Genomic DNA, 5000 nt, shown 5'->3' with positions numbered 1-5000 from the left:
CATTACCTCGGGTTCCGAAAACCAACAAAATAGAACCGAGGTCCTATTCCATTATTCCATGCACACAGTATTCAGGCGGGCTTGCCTGCTTTAAGCACTCTAATTTGTTCAAAGTAAACGTGCCGGCCCACCGAGACACTCAATAAAGAGCACCCTGGTAGGATTTCAACGGGGTCCGCCTCGGGACGCACGAGCACGCACGGGGCGGTCGCACGCCTTCGGCTCGCCCCACCGGCAGGACGTCCCACGATACATGCCAGTTAAACACCGACGGGCGGTGAACCAACAGCGTGGGACACAAATCCAACTACGAGCTTTTTAACCGCAACAACTTTAATATACGCTATTGGAGCTGGAATTACCGCGGCTGCTGGCACCAGACTTGCCCTCCAATAGATACTCGTTAAAGGATTTAAAGTGTACTCATTCCGATTACGGGGCCTCGGATGAGTCCCGTATCGTTATTTTTCGTCACTACCTCCCCGTGCCGGGAGTGGGTAATTTGCGCGCCTGCTGCCTTCCTTGGATGTGGTAGCCGTTTCTCAGGCTCCCTCTCCGGAATCGAACCCTGATTCCCCGTTACCCGTTACAACCATGGTAGGCGCAGAACCTACCATCGACAGTTGATAAGGCAGACATTTGAAAGATGCGTCGCCGGTACGAGGACCGTGCGATCAGCCCAAAGTTATTCAGAGTCACCAAGGCAAACGGACCGGACGAGCCGACCGATTGGTTTTGATCTAATAAAAGCGTCCCTTCCATCTCTGGTCGGGACTCTGTTTGCATGTATTAGCTCTAGAATTACCACAGTTATCCAAGTAACGTGGGTACGATCTAAGGAACCATAACTGATTTAATGAGCCATTCGCGGTTTCACCTTAATGCGGCTTGTACTGAGACATGCATGGCTTAATCTTTGAGACAAGCATATGACTACTGGCAGGATCAACCAGGGAGCTGCGTCAACTAGAGCTGAGCAGCCGGCCGCCCGGGAGTGTGTCCCGGGGGCCCGCGCGAACACGCAAGCGTCCGCTCAATCATTCTGCAAACAGGAGGAGGCTGAGCTCCCCTGCACAATACACCTCGAAACCCTCTCAGGTCCCGGCGGCGCGCAGCGCCGTCCCAAGTACTTGGTCGGGTTCGAGAGAGGCGCAATCGCCCGGAGTTAGGCGAGTAGACGCTTTCGGTGCGACCACCCGTGCTCCCAACTGAGCTTGCCGCTGCCGACAGAGGCCCGGGAGCGTGCTGTCGTGGCATTGCCGGCGGGAGACAACACGCGCCACCTACGGTGACCGGCAGCTCCAACGCCAGCGCCACAGAAGGACAAAAGCCCCACTTGGGTGCCGAAGCGAACTCTCCCAGCACAGCGCACGCGCCAACACATCCGCACAGCTGCGATACAAACCACCAGCGAGAACCGCTGGGGCGACCGAGCAGCAGACGGCGTCGCGGCGCCGAGCGCCGGGCGGCGGCGCATCCTCAACGCACACAGTCCTCAATCGGACCAGCACACTGAAGATGTCCACCGCGCTTCGCACCGGGCCCGCGAGGACCTACTTTGGCCGCACGGCGCCGCGCGCAGGGTGCGCCGGCGCGCAGCTGCGACGCCTGCCGCGTCCGTCGGCCGGCGCGCCTGCCACTGGCCGCCCCCACCAGCCGGCTGTAGCGCGTGCGCCCACGCACCGCGCGGCCAGCACGCCGGGAGGCGCCCCCTCACCGGCCGGGGACGGTCCCACCCAGCCACCGCCGCGTATCGCTTCACACCCAGATGCCGTTCAGTTTCGTCGGCATGGTGGGTATCGCTGGAACAACCGGTTAGTACCTCAACCTATCGTCGCCATCACCGATTCACCCCTAGCGAGAACAACCGCACCACAACAGGTTACCATTTGTTCATTTGCGTAACTTCACCAGAAAACGCAGGCGTCCATCGCCATTTGCAACTTCCACGATTATTGCATGCCTGTGTCAGGTGTCACGCCACACTACGTCTGCCCACATACACGCAACAAAATGTGCACGCCTAGACAATACGTGGAAGGTGGCCCCCGTACGTATGCGATGTCCATTGCTCGAACGACTGTCAACCGGCCTCTGTAGCATGTCGCAGATATGGAACGCGGTGCACCATGCCATCACGGTGTGTGAGGAGAGACGACTAGGTCCGAATACATCAACAGACAGCTCATGCTGATCGCCATCCACGGCGTCCGTTCCTCCCACACGTCTCTATGGCGTACCACACTGCAATCCAGCTCTCATAGGGAGACGACACGTAGCTGCGTGCACAATTTTTGCACTGTATGGTCCGCCGTTTTTGGGCGCAGTCGTTGTACGGTCACACATGTGCCACGATGTATCATTCAGTACATAAGGACGAATGTGCAGTACAGATTGTGGTTTATGCGTACGACATTAGCGGACAGTTGACACAGGCCGCACCACAACGTAGCCTGAGTACGTCGCATGCGGAGGGCATTGAACATGCAAAGTTCTCACCAACCAGCTTGCGAAGGCAGGGGGCAAGGTGGGGACGTGGGGAGGGGCGGCATGTACGTCCTGCTGCCATCCACATTACAGTGTACAGCAGGAGCATGTGGAAAGTGAGCAAGACTTGCAAGGTGTTTAACATGAAGCGATACACAGGGGAGCGGGGAGTGCGAGTAGCGAACTATATTGCGAGGGTTGCGGGTGGGCAACACTACACTAATTGAACGAGTCGTATAACAATTACAGAGCAGGTTTAGGCGACAACGTGGGTTACGTTAGGCGACAACGTGGGTTACGTTAGGGGACAACGTGGGTTACGTTAGGGCACAACGTGGGTTAGGTTAAGGCACAACGTGGGTTAGGTTAAGGCACAACGTGGGTTAGGTTAAGGCACGACATGGGTTAGGTTAAGGCACGACATGGGTTAGGTTAAGGCACGACATGGGTTAGGTTAAGGCACGACATGGGTTAGGTTAAGGCACGACATGGGTTAGGTTAAGGCACAACATGGGTTAGGTTAAGGCACAACATGGGTTAGGTTAAGGCACAACATGGGTTAGGTTAAGGCACAACATGGGTTAGGTTAAGGCACAACATGGGTTAGGTTAAGGCACAACATGGGTTAGGTTAAGGCACAACATGGGTTAGGTTAAGGCACAACATGGGTTAGGTTAAGGCACAACATGGGTTAGGTTAAGGCACAACATGGGTTAGGTTAAGGCACAACATGGGTTAGGTTAAGGCACAACATGGGTTAGGTTAAGGCACAACATGGGTTAGGTTAAGGCACAACATGGGTTAGGTTAAGGCACAACATGGGTTAGGTTAAGGCACAACATGGGTTAGGTTAAGGCACAACATGGGTTAGGTTAAGGCACAACATGGGTTAGGTTAAGGCACAACATGGGTTAGGTTAAGGCACAACATGGGTTAGGTTAAGGCACAACATGGGTTAGGTTAAGGCACAACATGGGTTAGGTTAAGGCACAACATGGGTTAGGTTAAGGCACAACATGGGTTAGGTTAAGGCACAACATAGGTTAGGTTAAGGCACAACATAGGTTAGGTTAAGGCACAACATAGGTTAGGTTAAGGCACAACATAGGTTAGGTTAAGGCACAACATAGGTTAGGTTAAGGCACAACATAGGTTAGGTTAAGGCACAACATAGGTTAGGTTAAGGCACAACATAGGTTAGGTTAAGGCACAACATAGGTTAGGTTAAGGCACAACATAGGTTAGGTTAAGGCACAACATAGGTTAGGTTAAGGCACAACATAGGTTAGGTTAAGGCACAACATAGGTTAGGTTAAGGCACAACATAGGTTAGGTTAAGGCACAACATAGGTTAGGTTAAGGCACAACATAGGTTAGGTTAAGGTACAACATAGGTTAGGTTAAGGTACAACATAGGTTAGGTTAAGGTACAACATAGGTTAGGTTAGGTTAGGTTACACGTTGTTGTAAGGAAAGGTGTAGGGGGGGGCGGGGGCGGCAGGTTCGTTGATAGTGATTATAGTAAGTGAATGCTTGTGACATGATCAGATTTGTCACGTCAGGATGCACCTTTGGCTTATTAGAGGCGGCGCTCCAATTCTATGCTTGTGTCAGACCTGTGTCTTTGACTCATGTCATTGTTTGTGCGCTGTGACAGGAGGTACTATTGTGATGTTGGGTGCACCGTTGTATAGGACATGTGTGGGTGTTGGTGCCTGATCTGCGCAATGGTGGATGTCGAAAGGGTGGGATATTGTATTTTCCGCATGGACCTCCTGGTCTGGTTGTGATAGTGTGGATTGTGTAATGTGGCGGAGAGGATGCACTGGATGTTGTTCCATGCTGGTGCTTACATATTGTATGTGCGCCCGTTAGAAGCAGAGAGTGGTGCGTGATCAGAGTGGCTGGCTGACGTGTGGTTCCCATTGTGGGCAGACTCTTTCAGCATGTATACGGACAGTTGTATATATATTCTGTAGTTTGATGGCTCTGCATTGATTACTAATCAGCGCCGTGTGTACGGGTAATCTGGTTCCAGTCCAAAATGTTCCATCTGTGTACATTAGTGACAAAGACTCCCCTCATGCAGTGGGGCTCGGTCTGTTATAACTCTTCCGCGTAATATATTTGCCCCACGTTTTTGCGACTGCGAGTGCGAGTGCAACGCGCATGGGGACCGACATGCTGATGGCTCGGTATCGGACGCCGTACAGTGAGCAACGCGATCGCGTCTCTCGCTCGTAAGTGGTACAGGTCGCGGCTCATGTATAGGGACAGCGGGAATGTCGCATATTGGCAATAACTCTTCATGAAACGCACGTTATAGGGGTGGATTGCACTTTACGAGTGCGGGAAACGTCCGCCGTTCATCCGCTGGAGGTGCGCGTTTGGCGGTTGGGGTGGTGCACGAACGGGTGCGGGTGGAGTCATTGCCGGTCCACGGCTTCGTGCGGCAGAGCCACTGGAGATTGGGTGCTATGGTCGACAGAGGCTGCAGGCTTTGTGGGTGGCGT

The 5000-nt window shown here is 53.4% G+C and overlaps 1 non-coding gene across 1 annotated transcript in view; it reads right to left on the bottom strand.

The window, feature by feature from the left end:
- The window catches only part of LOC124773558, a 1909-nt gene extending 953 nt beyond the window's left edge, over positions 1 to 956 (bottom strand). Inside the window, exon 1 of the ribosomal RNA XR_007014802.1 lies at positions 1 to 956. This exon is cut by the window's left edge and continues 953 nt beyond it. This is a non-coding gene — a ribosomal RNA (small subunit ribosomal RNA).
- Between the last annotated feature and the right edge of the window lie 4044 nt (positions 957 to 5000).

Source organism: Schistocerca piceifrons, unplaced genomic scaffold (genome assembly GCF_021461385.2).
Source record: "Schistocerca piceifrons isolate TAMUIC-IGC-003096 unplaced genomic scaffold, iqSchPice1.1 HiC_scaffold_954, whole genome shotgun sequence".
Taxonomy (NCBI): domain Eukaryota; kingdom Metazoa; phylum Arthropoda; class Insecta; order Orthoptera; family Acrididae; genus Schistocerca; species Schistocerca piceifrons.
The sequence above is the reverse complement of the archived record's forward strand: the minus strand, read 5'-3'. Positions and strand labels throughout refer to the sequence as shown.